Source organism: Gobius niger, assembly GCF_951799975.1.
Source record: "Gobius niger genome assembly, chromosome: 9".
In the NCBI taxonomy this organism is placed as follows: Eukaryota; Metazoa; Chordata; class Actinopteri; order Gobiiformes; family Gobiidae; genus Gobius; species Gobius niger.
The window spans coordinates 19,831,594-19,850,430 of NC_136860.1; positions in this window are offsets into that span (position 1 = coordinate 19,831,594).

Sequence of the window (18,837 nt, forward strand, 5' to 3'; positions counted from 1 at the left end):
AACAAATATGATACCTCCCCCAGTGTTCTCACATGGGTCACAGGAAGCTTTAAAAAAGAAAAACTCTTTGGAACCAGGCTTTTATGCAGTTTATGCAAGTCTTTTGGAGTCGCCTCTGGCCACCAGAGGATGGTACAGTAAGGTCAGCTCCCTGCATGAGGACCAAAGAAAAGGGCTTTCCCCGCCCAAAGACCAAAGACCGGTAGCACCGTTTCGTGGTCTGATAACGTGGGTTAGATACAATTAAAGAAACCATGCGGGTGTTCGTAAGGTACATTTTAGAATTCTTGTATATTAATGAGGGCCTGACTTTGATTGATTTGGCCATTAGCATCAGAGCTAAAGGCGCAGTTATGACCGAACTACATGCCCAACGAGGACCGGGTCTACTGTGAAGATCCCGCCCTTTTGCCCTTTTTAGGAACATGCTCGATAGGAGCAGGGTAGGAGGAGTCTGTAAATCCATCATGGACTCTCCCACGAATGATTGTTATTAACGTAAACGGTGAAGACTGAGCAGAAGGAGTCTACTATTTATTATGTCTATAGACCCATCTCACGTTGACGTCACAAATGCAGAAGCAAATGAATCGCTGTGTTAAAGGGGGGGTATTATGCAAAATCGACTTTTTCAAGCTTTACATCATGTTATTATGTCATTCCCTCATTAAAAACATGCCTGAAGTGTTGCCTTGGCACATTCACGTATTTTTGAGTAATCTGTAAAAACTCTGATGGCGGCCATTTTAGGGATAGGTTTGCCTGAGTCCTCCTAGGAACGCCCCCACCTCCTGGAGACGCCTCCGAGCTTTCGTCACCAGCCGAGTAACCAACCACTGCTCCTCAGCAGAACCCCCTCCCCACTGATGCCACAGACAGCGTGTGGAGGGGGCGTGTCGGAAAGAGTCAGAGGTTCTTAAAGAGACAGAGGCCTATTTCAAGACATTCGCTACAGCCATTTTGAGAGAGCAATTTTATACAAGGCAGTTATTCTAATTTACTGCATATACAGACCAACAGAAGGTTTCGTCATCATTGTAGTGTGATATAGACTGGTGCTATGTGATTGAAAAAAAGCATAATACCCCATCTTTAAACAACTTCCTGTAGCTGCTAGAGGCCGCTTAAGTAGCAGCGGTTATGGCTTAAAGAAAAGCTGAAACAGCCTCGAAGTGTTGGTGTTGTGTACCTCTTTGTGAGACTAATACACAGCCGCACCTCTGTTTTCACCAGTTTCGAAGAGATGAGGGGTTACTTTTACAGTCCGCCATGGTTGCACTAGCCTGGCCTTAGCCAATCCGTAAACTCCGAGTCCGGTCAATTATCATTTCCCTACATGTTACGTCTGGGTCTGATCTCAGTGGCCGCGTTCAGCATTCAGGGAGTTGGAGAGGAGGGTGTTGTAAGTGACGTCAAGCATTTGGTAGCTTGCCTCACTCACTCGAGCGCATTACATACTTCATGACCAAACGATTGGGTAAAATCAGATCCAGTCGTTTCAAACTTTAAAAGGAGTTCACCCCTCCCACCTGAAAACGGAGCTCAATTGTGAAGATCCAGACCGTTAGTACGGTATGGTAAGACCAGGCTACGGTTGCGCCGTAGCCTGGTCTGATGACATTGACATAACTCCAAAAGGTCTTTGGCCTCTAAAGAAAAGGGCAGAAGGGTAATCCCATCCAAATTCACCTGGAATAACTTTACTGTCTCAAATTGCCAGTCTGTATTTGAGACAGCTAGCAAGAGTCTAAGCTTCCATAATATCAGAGGAAGAAACCCTGATGCTCATGTTTCTGGAGCAAACGTGAATCGTGAGATCGCACATTAAACTAATATCATAGAAACAATAACTAACTTAGAAATATCACACAAGTGTAATGCAAATATGTTTCTAAGCAAATCTAAGCTTTAAGTTCCAAACACTGTGGAAAATCCCATTGAAGCTCTGCTTTTAGAAAGAAGCCTCTGATTGGCTAATTCTGTTGTGAAGCTCAGCTTCAGAGCCGAGGGCTGTTAGCGTTTATTTAGTTGCTCATGCAGGATTACTGTCATTCCCCTAAATATTAGGCCTAATGCAAATGCAATTGAATTATTCAAATGATTGAATTTTTATATTTTCAGGGTTTCCGGCATTAAAAAGCATTAAAAGTCATTAAAAGTCATTAAATGAATCAAGGCATAAAATATAATTAAAATGTTTTATGATTTTAGGATTCAGTCTGCCATTAAATCTAGATTTATTGGACATTTATGACATTGCTCAACAATTCTTACTGCATAAGTTCATCAGAAATATCACAATCATAGTCTAAAACATGTTCAGTTTTGGTTTTGTTTGTTGAAAAGTTGCCTGTTTTGTCCAATTCTTTTTCCTCTGTTTGATGAAATCTTTGCAGATCTTAAGAAATTAAATATGTGCTGAAGCATCAAAATGTAGTATTTCGGCATTGGGATTAAAAACATTAAATTTGACTTGTTTCTGCCTGTATTAACCCTGATTTTGATTTTAAGTATGAGTCAACACAACAGTCCAAATACATCCTTGCACACAAAAGGCTGTTGGGTACAATGTTGGCACATGCACATGCAGGTCCAAGATAATGAATAGAAAATATCCTGAGCTTCCCCTGTTTGAAAGCCCACCAGTCACCACTGATACACATCTGGATTTGGCACTTGGGCCTGACTTTGCCCAACCCTGAGCAGTGGGTGACATGGAACAAAAAAAAGGAGGAAAAACACACACATCACAGTTTTCTGTAGGTTCATGTTAGGCTATAACCGCTTAGTATGTGACTTTATGCGACACTGATTGGTTTAGTGTTTTAGCGTAGAACTAAACACAGGCGACAGAATCATTACAATCAGTTCTCAAGATGGACAGACTAGAGTCATGGTAATCAGTACAATTTTGTATTGACCAAAGGATTTATTATTATTATTATTATTATTTTTCATATGTTCTCCTTCTCTTGTAGGTGTGAAAGGTGTAGTCCTATGTGGAAAGTGTGTTTCCTGTTCTTGCTCCTTGTCACTGACCTTCCTTACACAGGAATGTCTAATGATAGCTTATCAGCCAGGGTCAGTATCCCACCTGATACAGTCTGTTTGCTTTCACCACAAATGGCAGCAGAATGCATTTTCCACATTATTTCACAGGACTTTTCTTTCTAGTTCATCTTTAATGGTTTGAATAGGAACAAAACAGGATAAGATTATGTATGACAAATAGGCCTACAATTGATCTGCCTTTTGATGCTGACTCTCATATGTGGGTCTTGACCGGAGTACAAAGGATCTGCTGCTGACGTTTGGTAATAACCCTGAGAGTAAACTCCTCACAGATGAAAGAGGGATGACGCAGAGGTGTAAGTTATCACAAACGAGGCTACAGAGGGTTTCAGGACAAACTCCTCCAATATCCACAGACAGTCTATTTCACAACTGTTTGTGAGTGCACTTGCAAAGCACTCTTTGGCAACAAGGTGCTGCAAGAAGCCCAAGGCATGTTGGGCCTCTTGCAGTTAAATATCTCAGATTAAATGCTATTGTTGCACATTTTTAAAGCAGTGTATGAACCGAATATTGCGTAATAACGGCGGATAGCGTAATACATTTTCAAATTAAAAGTTTCAAAATGTAATAAGCCGATAACACTTTTTGAGTCGATTACGTAATGATGATTAGCTGGCCGATATTGTAATAATTATTACGCTATTGGATGGATATTTAATTATTAACACAAGACAAGATGAAAACGAATATAATAAATTCAGCAACAGTGTGAACCTGTGTGAGCAGAGACTTAAACCGGCAACGTTTCACTTTACCATCTGAGCTTACTGTCGTAGGAGAATGCATGTGAGCTGTGACACGTTAACTCAAGTAAAAAAAATAAATGCGTTATATGTGTTAGTTTTGGCAAATGAAGCCAGATTTATGTATCGCCGCATTATTGGCTGAATTAAGTTGTGAACTATTTTTTATCTTGTCAGGCTAAAATGTAAGAATCAGCCAATAACGTAATTCATATTATATCATCGGCCATCACATCATTATTACGTTATTGGCACAACAGTGTTATTACGTTATTTGCATGCTATTACATTATCGGCTTATTACATTATGAAACTGGCCAAATTTATCACGTTACTGGTCATTATTACAATATCGGTCGATATTACGTTATCGGCCGATATTGCGTTATCGTTCCTACAAGCATGCTCTGAAGAACTAAAGAATAATGTGTACAATGGGGCTGCACAGTTTCGGGGTTGTGCTGCCCTACATTTTGGTATTCTCTCCCAGAGTATCCCTTGGTGAAAAAAACTGTGCCTTGCAGTTGACTCTGGCTAGGATGTTGTTTGCCTGTGAGTCCCACCACTGCTGTCGGCCTGTTCGGCGTGAGCATCTAGGCAGGTAGAAGGAGAACAGCCTGATCGAGGAGCCGTTCGATCAAACTGATGAACGTGAGCTTCAAAACATCCTTTTACGTAACTGTGTGTGCGAAGCTAAAGTAAGTGCATGTTGTTCCACAGTGAATCAAACCGAGATTCCTATTGCATTGTCGACATTCATAACTGCATGACGCGCCGCTCTGTTGAAGTACCTGCCTGGGAGAGCAGCATATGTTCACGAGATTAGGACAGCTCAAGCGGTGCACCTGTCCCTGGCCATCACAAAAACACAGGAGCGCATTGAAGTGGGGGTTTTGGTGAAGAGCCCTCAGGGGACAGGCTCATCATCGTACCCGGTGATGTGTGTGTGTGTGTGTGTGTGTGTAGGAGAGGGGGGAAAAGTGTGTGTGTTTGTGTGTGTGTGGGGGGGGGCTTTAGAGGTGACATCAGTGGGTTGTTATGACGCCAGCGAGGCTCCAGCTCACACGCCGAGATTATGATTAGCAGCTTGTCGTCTGGGCTTCATCATTCTTGTTTTCCTTTTCTTTTTTTTCCCTTATTCAGCTTCATCGTTCTTTCACTTTATCTCAGATTTAGTTTACTTCTCCGTCCCATAGATGGGAATTGAATGTTGCATGAACAGGAAAGTTATGTTTTGTGCGACTTGGCTGATGTTTAAACCAAACCAAGTTATGATGACGCTCTCTGGAAAACAGTTGTAATCTGGAAAAGTCACACACCATATTTTATTCACATTAAAACACAACACAAAAAAGTCATAATGTTGCTAATATTATTGCTCAAGTAGAAGCAAAGTAATATTTGAGTTGATACTTGGGCCTAACCCAAGTATCAACTCAAATATAAGTAAAACCATACTATATGAGAATCCCATAACAAATAAATTGCATGAAAAACCTTTAAACCTTTAACCTTAGAGAATTACCCTGTAAAATTTTTTTTTTTTAAAGTCAAAGTACTGTTAATTCCTTATATTCCACTCTCAAATATCACAAAAATATACAAATCAAGTCTCTGTTACGGAAAGTAATGCCATTAATTTCCTGGATCATAGCCTGCTGTAGCAAACCAAATCCTGCCTTATCCTCTGTCTGATAACATAACACAAACCCTTATTGTGCCAGGGTTGAAAAATGACTCACCACTCGACCAAAAGTTTTCACATATTCACAAAAACACGGTTGGAGCCCAGCGCTGCAGACTGGGTGCGGATAATTGAGAGCCACATTGTTACACTTCTTGTGTGCAACAATGTGGCAATGTTTATAATGGGAACTTTCACCGCTCTATGTTGTTGTTGTTTTTTTTATCGCCAGATGCTTCAAACCTTTCAGCTCAGTTCATATTTTGAGACACAACAAAACAAAATGCAATGTGCAATGGGTTAATCCATGTAAAACAGACTGAACGGAGAGTGACCTAAATTACAAGTGATGCAGATGCTCCTGTTGTTCCCACAAGCCTCCAGACAGAAGACGTCAGTCCATGGAGCGGCTAATTAATACCCAATAAACAGCCTTAATGAGCCGGCGGCTGCCATTTCACACACTCGTGCACTCTAGCTGTTAGCCACATGCGCTAAAGCCACTGTAATCCTGTTTGAGACATGACATGACACCTGTTAGTGTGGTTCAGTTGCGCACACTAAATGCCAAGGTGGATTTATATAGATGTAATGTTGCGGATTATAAAAGATTTATGTCTCGACTAGTGAATCGTAGAATAGAAATGGCAGTCATTGTAATCTCATTTGTCCTGTGTTGTGTGTGCCTGCATTGTGAGAGGCTGTCCACAATCATAGAGCGTCTATTCTGTGTTTTTCTTTTCCCAGCACTGATGGCTGTGTGCGGTTGTTTCGGGGAGGGAGGAACCGCAGCTGCCGCCTGACGTAAATGGTGAACAAATGCTGTGTTTGTGTGGTCACGGCCCCTCCGACAGCTTTAACCAGTTAATGGGTTACCTCACACGCTCCCTTTTTCTAAGCTGCTCAGGTCTTAATCGACGATGCTGTGCTCAAAGCAGAGCAGATGCACAGGGCCTGAGCATGAGAGGTTACGGGCTGCAACGTGTGGTGCAGATGGGTTTAATTGGACATTCAGTGAAACTGCTTGGTGATTGTGCATTTTGAACGTATCGCCAAATTATAATCACAACTTTAGGTGACGCAATATCCATATCAAAAGAAGCCACGAGAAACCTAAAACAAAAACTTTTTTCAAAATGTTGGTCCAGTTTTGGTCCTGATGTAAATTTCGTTTTGACACATAGTCCTGCCTCAACCAAGTTCAACCTCTTCTACTGCTTTAACTTTGTGGTTTAAAATGTGTTTCTAATTTGTCCATTAAAGTGATAGATTGTAAATTTCAATAGTAAATATCAAGCTCCCTCCCCCTTCCCTCCTGGTTGGACGTGAGTGGCCAGTTCACAGGAAAGCTCGTCTCATTGGTCAAAGTTCTGGCAGTAGGGATTCTGAGCTCAGCAAAAGGAGGACATTTTAGACAAATATAATAATTTAATATGACTTGTGTATCGTCAAATTGCAGGCCCTGGCGGTCAATTATATGCAGTTTATTAAAGCTGCACTAAGTAACTTGTTTACCTTAGGCTAATAAATCCTTTCCGTTGTCACTCTGGGGGTAATACACGTGATTAGGGGGTCTTTCATCTCCCCCTGGTGTTTCTGGCCAAAACCATGCTTACAACTTTCCCTGCACCGGGTCGGAAGCGCAACACACACTAATGAAATCACAAAGTAGAAGCTAACAGGCTAATGGGCAAAGTTAACTGCGGGCTACCACCTCTTAATCAGTATTTACAGCCAAGTTTGAGTGAAAAAAATAATCTCCATTGTGTAATTGGATGTACAACGTCCCTCTCTCCCTTTGTGTGTTTTGTCAGTTTAGTATTTACTCTCACGGACAATTAATGAGTGAAAAATGCAACATGCTACGACACCTGCAGTGGCGCTTATGGCCTCCAGGGGCATGAGTTACTTAGTTCTGCTTTAAATTTGTCAAAATTTAAACGTATAATTTTAATGTGTAGAACTAAGAAAGTCTGACTGGCTCATAATGGGTTCTGAGCTATTATTTGGAAACTATGACAAAACAAGTTTGAAAGAAAATCCTGTACTGTTTTTGACAAAAATCTGGCATCTGTCTTTTCATACTTACGTTACTTTCACGTCATTTCATGTCAATACTTCCAGCCAGCTTCAGGAGTTATGCCCAACAACTGTGTCTGTGTTTTTTACTGGATCTCTCGAGTTGGCGTGGCTGATGTGTATGGGGCATAAAATCAACTTTTTCCAGACGTTGCATAAGCCCATGTGCTGAGTTGTGGGACAGCCATATTCCATTTCTAATGTTCTCAGATAAACTGAAGTGCTGTGAAAATGATTCATCTCTCAACAAAGCATTACATTTTGCTCCTGAAAATCCTATATCACATGGCGCAAAACCACAAAATAGAAAACAAATCCTTCTGTTATAACACCTTTAATGGCTTTTCATTTTGCCCACATGACGTCTGTGCAGCTTTGAAACCCTGGTTGAGGTCGATGTTTGTGCCACTTTATGATACGGTCATGCATAAATGCAAACCACAGGCTCGTTTAACTGGGAAAGCCAACACGCCCAGCAGCGCAACTACAATCCAGTATTATCTGCCTTTATAAGCTGCAAACGTATGCACAAAGTATATTCAGATGGGGCCAGTTTTGCGTCATGGCCCCCCCAGGAGGGATAAACATGATAGATTAGTGCTCCTCAGGAAGTATTCAGTCAGCCCATTGATCAAGTAGAAATACACAGGCGCCTCAAGGTTACACAAGGTTGTTGACTGTCTCTCTCGCTGTGTAAGTGCTAGCCTGTGGCGACATGTACAGACTGACGTGGGTTGACAAAGATGCTACTGGAAGTGGAGATTTGATTAATGCGTAGTGAGCTCCAATGCACAGCTCAAGCTAGGCTAAGGGGATTTGCCAACGTGCCTGTGAGGCTGTGACGCAGGCTGCTGACTTCATTGGTCATACCTTTTCCTTTGACCACCGCAGACTGCACTCACTGCATGAATAGTGGCATCTGTGCTGGAAAAGTAAGCAAGAGGTATCGCTCAAATCTGATACTCAAAGCACCTGTGGCACATAAATCAGCCACAGCATTATACTGTAAAGACTATAGGGCTGCACGGTATGAGACAAAGTCAGGAATATCATGATTCAACTTTGGCACATAAGTTATTAACATTTTTGTTTTAGGCTTGATGAGCAGAAAATGTGGAAGTCTCACTCAGACGGGAGACCTCAGTGACTTTGCAATACTTGTCGCTTATTGTGATAGGGCTTTTGAGTCACCTAATACTGCGATAACAATAATTTGGTGATACCGCAATTTTTTTTCCATAGTTTTGCTGGGGGTGCGACTTATGCTCAGGTGCGACTTATATATCAAAATATATAATTTCACATGTTTGCTATTTTCAAACTGACAGCCGCTAAAGGGCGCTCTAGGCTTGTCTACCAGTATCTGCTATTCCTGCACCACTGAAGATTTAAAAAATGGTAATCGAGCAGCACAAAGTTTGGAGTGAGCGAGGAACTTGTGAGGGACTGGCGAAAAGCGGAGGTTAATCTTACTGCAATGAAGAAAACAAAAAAAGCTAATCACGGACTGAAAGCTACATGGCCACAGCTAGAGGAACGAGTTCACAAATGAGAGCTTGAACAACGCGCTGCCGGGAGAGGCTTGTAAGCGGTGCAGTGACCCCTACAGGCCCAGGTAGTTGCCATGCCTGATGTGACTTATACTCCGGAGCGACTTATAGTCCGCAAAATATGGTACACTGCCCAGCTGCCCTGGGGTACACGCTGAAGGAAGATGGCGATCTGCACCAGCAGCCCCTCCGTACACCCCTCACGCCACACTCATGTATAGTCAAGGTGGGTGAAGCGTCTTGTCCAAGGCACAGCAGCAAAGGTCGGAGCTGGGATTGAGCCTGCAGAGTTTGTGGTTGGAGGCCGTAACCACTGAGGGACTGATGCCTAATTTCTCATGATAATAGCAGCGCCTCAACTGAACATTTCGTCCCAAATATATGTCCTAGAAGCAGAAAAAAAAGCCTAAAGATTTAAGCGTCAAAAAACCAAGACCAAGCCAAGGAAGGAATAGTGCCAAACTGGTGCCAGGTGATGACTGCTGTTCATAAAACTGCTAACATTGGTTGTGTTAGTTATATCTGTAATACGCAGGTGCTTGTAATGACAGGTCTGATTTGTCATGGGCGTGTTGCCTGTGGAAAGACACCCTGCAGTTGGTGCAAAGATGATTGTCATTAGATTACACGCAGACGCCTACATCGCCCCTGAATAGGACATTTATGCTGTCACTCCTGTGCGGAAAATAATTCGACCACCTCCTTTCTGGTGCTTTCAAAACATCATTAAATCCTCTTAAATGTCACCGTGCACCTAGCGCTAATTACATACAGGGAGCAGCACACTGGGATAATGATATTTGACTCATATAGTGTGGGAGGAAAGGGAAACTTTCTAAGGCTTCTTCTGACGCTGACGTCACAGGTCGCTATAGTTGGATGTGTTCAGAAAAAGTTAGAAGGGAGCACTATTAGCTCCATTATTAGAAGCACAAGTGCAGTGATTTGGGTGGTGCGGAGGCTGGAGGTCTTATCTGGGTGTCTATAAATGGCTTGAGGTCTGACTCGTGCGCACTAAGCTGGATGAGCAGATGCAGCGGTGCTCCGTGGCAGGTCACTCCAATTTCTCAGATATTTGCCTCCCTGCTCCAAGTAGCTGACATTTGCGAGGCTGGTGACGAGGGTAGATAAAGAACAAGGTGAAGAATAGGGCGTTTAATCTCAGGTTAATTATTAATACAGTGGTCAAGCAGGGAAAGTGCTGTTTCTTCAAATAACCTACAGCAACCAATGAAAATGAAATAAAATTGTGATATTCAATAATAACTGTCTTGAATATTGCGATAAAGATGTTATTGTAATAATTTAGTCTATTGCATTGGACATTGCTGTATAATCTGTAATATGTGAAGAACATCTCACAAATCAAAATGTCATTTCGTGAATGATCACCCGAGTGAAACCTAATCCTATACTCATGTAATTAGTCGCGGTGACAGGACAAAGGAGTAGTGCCGATGTGTGCCTGTTTTCAGGACATTGTGTTCCCTTTGTCTCCTCTGCATTTAAGCGAGATGTTGACGCATTGAAGGCTGCTGTAGTGTTGACCTGAGAGGAGAGGAGATCATTAGTTTTAATATTTACTTAAGACAAGCATATCACCTTCCAAATTTCAGAGGAAAGGCTAATACTAATACTATAATCGAGTTTTCTTTACATTTTGTTTAACCTGCTTGTGCCGTGACATTTATTTATCCCGAACAAATGCTCTATTTCATGTTTCAGCTTTTAATCAAATCAGTGAGTAATTTCACAACTGGGCAATTAGATTCAATGGATTTGTCCCATAAAAATCTGTTCGTTCTGCCACGTTTAACCTTCCGACTCTCCCTTGTCCTTAAATGACAGCCTGTTCATTACATTAGAACAAGCCCACAGCCCTCACGCCACAATTCATTGTTTAAATCAAGCCGGCCAACCTTTTGACCTGAGCTCGTGCTTTCCTTTTAAGGCTTTGGTGCAGAAGTCAGCCCCTCCCTCCCTCCTCCAGCGCTCACATGGCTGGAGCAGGAGAGCGCGCAGATGTCCTGACTGTAATTTCTGCCTCTCACACCGGGACATCCTCCTTCACCCCAGCTTAGAGATCTCCTAATCCACGCTGAGCCCCTCTCTTATCTGGCAGAACCTGCGCCACCAACTTCAAAACATTACGTTAGAGATAACACCTGCCTGCAGCACCTGTGACTGTGAGACAAATACAACTCAGTGCGCTTGGATAGGCCTGCAGTTTACAAATATATATAAAAACAGACAGAGAAGTTCCATATTTCAAGTAATTGCATGAATTACTTTTCGAAGAATCTAATCATAAGTTTTAGACGAAGAGGAGCCTTTCATTTTGGCTTAGGAATAAATACTGTAGGTCAATGTAAAGATTTTCAGTTTGTGAATTCCATAATTGGGGAGCACAGTAGGGAAATTAAGTCCGTCACATAGATCAATAAGATGCCTTTTGACGTAGGGCCTAATTTCCTAGTTGTCCTGAGTGTGAGTGTTTATATTTATTTATTTTTTAATTCATGCATTCCTTATATTTGAAGAGTTTGGTGGTGCAAGGCTAGCACATGTCTGTAGTCTGACCCAAGCACAGTGCATCTGAGGCAAATCACTTATAACACCTGAATCATGTTATAACCATTTTGCATTTAAAAGAACTTATATTTGAGCAGCGTCAGCTTCCCGGGTTTAAGCTACGCGGCGGCGGAGTGATCTGCTCAGTTACCGGATCTACAGTAGTTTGTTTACCTGAAGCCGGCTTTACTACACGTGGAATTCACAAAGGAGCTTTCTACAAATCAGTTATGGCAACGTGTGGAGGACTACCCCATGATTTTGAAGAGGTTATAAATGCAGGCTACTAGCTCTAGACATACGCTGCTAGCCTAGCGCTAGTCTAGCGCCACTAAACTCTTCAAAAATAAGGACTGCATGAATTTAAAAAATATATCTCCAGAAATCAACAACTAATCGACTAGGCCTATGTCAAAAATCCTGAAAAATCCCTTTAAGACCTGAAAACAAGCCATTATAGTCCAAGCTACTTAACATTAATCAATTTAGATTTTTCATAAAGGCCAGAAAGAGAAAGAAGGGATCAGTTAGTTCACCTCTGAACCGAGCACATTTTTTCTAGTTTAGCAATATTAAAATCTCAAAGTTTCTTGAAAATAGCGACAAAAAGGAGTTGAACACGCAAAAAAGTGTCAAAAAAAACTTCATTGAAAAGCAACAAAAACGCAAGCAAGAAACAAGAAAAAGTGATATGAAGAAGAACGTGAATAAAGTGACGGCATCAACGTGAGGAAAAAGATCCATTTAGAGCAGTTTGGTAGGTCTTACTTTCAAATGAGGCACTGGCCTAGCGGCTGTAAGCTCTAGTCAAGAAGCTTCTTGTGTAAAGCTTAAAAATCTAGACTACACGCAAAATAAAGAAGAAGCAGCTTCATACAGGGATCTTATTTACTCGCCGTGCGTCATTCACAATAATCTGTCGTCAATATATTCACTCTCACCTACTGTTAGTCTGCACTGCTCAGCTCTCCGATTCTTCCAGTAAGCAACACAATCACAACAACAGAAGTGGCTTTTAATTTCTGTTCAGGTTCAGTTTGCTCTACTTGCACATAAAATGCGAACGTGTCTGTTTTAACACAACATCCGGGGATTGCTGACAGATTTGCTGGGGCCCAGGGCCAGAACAGTTCACATGCCCTTGCCACTTCCATTTTCTATTGTTTATAATAGAAAATGGCCTCCTTCAAGCAAACCCCTGGTTGCCCTATACTTCCACCGACAGCCCTGGCCACCTCCACAGCAAATTGAACAATTAGCTTACTGAATTATCTGAACTCGGAGGCTGAAAAGATGGTTATGGCACCACTTGCGTAACCTCCGAGTTTGAGAGCTTTGGGACTGTTCCTGCAGGGGTGTCGGACTGGGGAGTGAAAGGGCACTGTTTTAGACAAAAGCTTGAACACATAGCCTGAAATCATACAGTGAATGGTGCATCTTGATGGTTTTTACCCAGAGTCCATAATTTTGTGCTGCACTCCTGAGTTCAACTCCTTCCCTGTCATACAGCTGTCTTATCGTTCAGCTTGATTACAATCCCCAGTGTTATTACAATATCCACTACAATCAGCAATCTAGCGGGGCTTTGTTAATCTCATCTGTTCCGTCATCGGGCTGTGTCTTTCTTTTTGGTTCTGCCGCTACCCCACATCCTCACAAACCCATTTCATTACGAGCAGCTCAGTTCATTAAATCCCCCTTTACTCAGAGTGCACTCACCAACCAGGACAAACAAAAGTGACCTTGGGTTTATTTTATTTCTTTACTCATTTATGGTGTATGTTTTTGAGTAGCACAATTACAGTGCAACATGTCTGAATCATTGGTCGAGACGCATGACCGAACTCCCCTGACCTGCTTACGACGTCATAGGCTGTGTCAAACCACTCTCCTTTTATTCCATCGCCCATATATGGTCTTTTTTAAAAACAGTTAAGGGGGAAAACAATTGGAGAAAAAAAAGGTATATTTTCTCTAATTATTCAAAAACTACTGTAACAAATGCTGAAATATGAACATAGTTTCAATAAATAATGATACAAAGACACAGGGAGGAGCAAAGTGGTTCAACAGCCCATAAATACATGAATAACGGAGAATGCTAACTTGACGCTACATGTTAGCATCGGGCTAATGCGGCTAACGGTTAGCTCGCGCTAGCTACAACTGCCGTTTTTTCAATTCTACTGAACAATCTGCTGTGAGAAAATATCCACATGGGCCCGATTTACACTTGACTTTATTTGTGTGTGATAAATAAGTTGATTTTCCACCAGAAAATGGCAAAAAAGAGTGGAAAATTGTGTTTCTCTAAAGATTCTATTTCCCCCCCCCCTTCTGAGATGCCGTCAGGACTACTCAATGGCGGATGTCTTTGTGTCAGTGTATTAAGGTTACCCTTTACAGAAGAACACTAAACAAACTATAATATAATGAATTTTGTTCCTTCCCTTGTCCAACTTTTGGGATTCATGATGGTCTACTTTTATGTGGTCTAAAAACGATGTGTTTGCTTTACCGGTCAAGGCTGAATGGTAATCTGTTTTGTTTTATTTTTCAACGGTAATCTCTGTAAAAGAGGCATCCGACGTCATGCCCCCTTGGCCATCTGTTAATCTGCTCATTCATACCCACACCTTGACCACACACACCATGGGAGGAGAAGGTACTGCAACCGTTCAGCAGTACATCCAGATAGCATCAGGCTAGCATGTCATTAGCAATTACCGCACCATAGAGAAGAAAGCTGCATTAGGATTACAACTTTCTGGGCCCGATCATCCGAGGGGCATGGGGACATCCACACGGCAGAAACAAGATCAAAACAAACACGTGTTCAGACTACCCACCTCCACGTTAGTTGCACTTAAAATTTGCTGTGCCAGAATTGCCATTTTTCCAAGCCTGGGTAAATGAAAGGGGCATCTGTCATATTGTACTGACTGTGCAGAAGCAATAAGTGACAATTTCACAAATTCTGATCGCCAGTGCCCTTCGTCTCAGCAGCCATGTGTGGGCATTCTGATTCGTCCCCATTACCCAACGTTCTACAGTTAAGATGATGTGAAATGCACTATTACATTGTTTGCCTTATTTTATAGCCGTAAAAAATCCCTTCCAGTGTTTCCCATTTGCATATGAGCTACACAAACATTGCTTAGCAGTATATGAGTTTAACATCCCACCACCCATCTCTGTGCTCGCTCATTTCTCCTCCCCATTGTCAGGCGGCAAGCTGCTATCACCTTTCTGGGTACCTCACTTCCCCAGCCCCTGCCACCCTCAGCCCGGGATAATAGGCTGATCCGCAGAATGACGCACATAGGCTCGTCTCTCGAGGGGGGCTTTGCGCTTGTGTGGGGCTCGGGTTTTGCAGGGCCGGCCGGCGGACCAGGTATTTGCATGGCCTGATAAGTGACAGCGAAGGATTACAGTATCGGTGTTGCACCTCCAAGTACAATGGGACGCATTCTTCTGCACGCTCGGCCATTGTGAGTGCTGTGAACAATGGCCGTCCAAACACAAGTTCTGCACGCTCCTCAAGTTGCACAGAGTATGAATAAACTTGACTCAGGCAAGTTTTCACATTGCAGCCGTTGCAACACTGTAAGAAGCCATTAAACATAAAAGCTCCAAGTAATTTACACTTGCACAATTCCAGAGTCAGAATCATTTATTAATGAATTTGTTTTTCGGTACAGCACATTATGCTCACATCTCCAGTGTCAGTCACATACATAGTGACAGGCAGACAATGCAACGTTACATGACAACAGATTTAGATACAGGTTACTTTAGGGATTCGCATAGTGGCAGTGGGAAAAACAAATAATTTCATTAAAATCTAATTTGCTATAACTTGTTTATGTTTTCATTAAAATCTAATTTGCTATAACTTGTTTGACTTTTCCTTGGCCTCATTTTCATATCTAGCCTGGCTTTTTATTAACCTCTGTGACCTACTAAGCCTGTTTTGGACTTTGTGTCTTATGCATTACCGGCCAAACCTAACGTAATGTAAAAGATGTTTGTGTAAGCTCTCAGTCGTGAGTTTTCCATAATAGGCAAACGTTCTGACCTTTATATACAGATTTAAGATTAAATGTAGCTCTCGGTTTATCCACATAAAAACATGCAGAGAATTTAATATGTTACTCTCAAGCCAACAGTGCAAGGAGAATATTAAACAAAATTGTGAAATATGAACAGTGGAGTGGACCACAGTTTGTAAATGCAGGTGGAAGCAGAGGGAGTCAGGCAGAGAGGGGTGAGATTCATCTTCCTGGTGGATGAAGCTGTTCTTCAGTCGGCTGGACCTGACACGTAAACTCCGCCATGTCCTCCCTTAGGGCAGCACACAGAAGACACTGCACTGTCTTTGATCCATAAACGTAAAAATTCTATTCACAAATGTTCTAACTTGAAAAGATTCTAGATATTAGCTGTAGTATCAGGTACTATCTGGATATTAACAACGCTACAATGAAGACATTATTTTAGGGGCACTGATTTATTTCGACTGTTGACACATTAGGCTGAACAAATGCAGCATTGACAGTCCATATGTTGTCCTCTTGAGTTTGTTTGACTGTGCTGAGAGCTGCATGCACACTCGCAGCTGCCAACTGCAAGACTCTGTGCTTTATGACTGCCCGTTTTACCCCTGAGAGGTTAAGCAACATTTACTACCTTGTTCACAGAGCTAAGCAGAATACCTGGAGCTGCTGTTTGTTACTTCAATCCTTCAATGAAATAAATCATTTGCAGTGGAACAAGATGCCTCAAGGCCAGTGCCTCAAAACAGTGGTGAAGGCACTGATTATAATTTGCGTTAAACAGGAAGCAGCTGAGGAGTTGCAACATATGTATCAACAGGGAATGGAATGAGAGTGATGTCACAGTAACTGCATGGCATTGGCAACATAAGCCAAATGAGTGAGAAGTCAGCATTGTTATGATTTCTCTTTCTGTATCGGAGCATTTAGATTATAGAGAGGTAGTGTTTAGGGCTGGGGCACATGGCAAAAGAAAACAAAATGTTTTCCACCTGTTTTCCCCCCCCACTAAAAACATATAAGCTCAGACTTAGAGAAGAAATAAATCTTTATACAAATGTTGTTGCTTCATTGTAAACTTCTAATGAACTCCTCCAAACTTGGAGCTGTTATTGCCACAGGCGGCCGCGACCAGGTGATTTTGATATTGACCAAAATTGAGATTTTGATGAAAGTTTGAATAATAGCACAGCCCTATCAATGTTCAGTCGTGGAGCTGACCTTCATAAGAGTATTTCATGAGGCCCAACAGTGTCACGGGGCTGATATAATCTTTGTTTAACCCAGTGTTTAATCCTGATTGTGCGTTGCATGTTAGATCTTGGCATGATTATATATTTTGAATGTCAACCAGGTTATCTATAATCTTAAAATAAATTATTTTCTATAATTCAATCCATCTAAAGCTCTTAGAGTAACTCAATTACTGTTCTCTACAAAAAATAATAATAATCTACAAATAAGTTTTGTTCCTGCAAGACACGCCTCCAAAACTGATCCCCTATGTTACTGTACGATTGCTCCGTGGCGGAAAGCTAAGTCTCTAGCTCCTCTCTTCAGAGGATGAGGGCTGAGCCTCTGTTTGGTGGCCCAAAGCAAAGCTCTATTTTAATATTTTCAGTATTTTAGACTATTTTGACAGGCCTTACATCAAAGGAATATGCAATCATATTTCTCAAAATAAGATGGGGGACCTGATGATCTGTGAGGGCAGGATTTGCTGTTGTAGGTGTTTGGTTTTATTCAAGCTTACAAAACAGTAAACTTTAACTTTTCTGTTTGGTCTCAAACTGTGGTATGTGAACAAACCACTGTTAAGTTTATCTTTGACATTGTGTCACCTTTAGGTAGAGAATTAGGGCAGCATTTGCACTCGTGCTTCAAAGCTAGAAAGTCCCGGAAAAAGCTTCCCCATACAGGGCCTTTCTGTGAGAAGTTTGCATGTTCCCCTCGTGTGTCTCCCAGGTGATTCTGCCCATTAGCCTGGCTCCACAAATGTGATTATTTTTTCTTCGAGGATGGACAAGGTATACCATAGCTTACGTTACCTTAGAATTTGAGTAAAGCCTAACCTCCAGATTCAAAGATCTGCCCATATACAAACGTACTTCCTAATAAGGCGACTGCTCTTTGTCCTGGATCGTCAGCAGAGATCAGATCATCTGTTCATCTCAGACGCAAAACACAATCCAACAGAAAGAGACTCCAGGGATAAACATTACGACCAAAGACATTCAGCCCAGTCAGGGATATATTCTGGAACCATCTAATACCACCGGATATTTGCCTTTTGCCTCGAGCCATTCGCTGAAGAAATCTTATATAATGTTAACTGGAATCTCACAAGTGAAAATAAACGCTCTTTCAATTCAAGCACAAAAGAGAATTATTTAGTTCTGGTAAATTGTACAACCCATGTGCACCACAATTACGCCTATACATTTCTTTATCAATACATTTGATCTTGCGTTGTGTCTTCTGGCCTGAATAGACCTCAGTGATTTTGTGATATATTGTGGTTTCTTGTGATGTGGATAGTGCAGCACCTAATAGGCTACTGTTGTAATATATTTCTCATATATTCAATACTTGTCATATATTTAAAAAGTTTTCAGCTCAAAATGTATTTACTTTAGTTAAATCCATCAATAGATCAATGAAAACCTTGCCTCGTGTACGTTTTCCTCTTTGTGCAGCTCTCCATAGAGGCACACATTGTTCCCGGCGGCTCGTATAACCGGGTCAGTGCTGTGTGTATTAGGTGTTCTGTGTTATATGTGTTCATGCTCCAGGTGCATTTGCTTATAAAAACACTGTGAGCTGTGTGTTTTCATGTGAGTGTGCGTCATGACATTTGTGTTTCATTTGCATAAAGTGTGCACAAAGTTGCCAAGTTGCAAATAGGGACAATGCATGACCCATACCAAATATTAAAATCAACGTTCATTTAACTTTCTTCATTATTATAATAGTAAAAAGAAGAAAAAAATAAGTAAAAAACAGGCTACTGTATATTCAAAAAGTTATTGCTGTCTAAAATGTTCTCAGATAACCTTGTTGCCCTCACTGTCGCTTTCTGA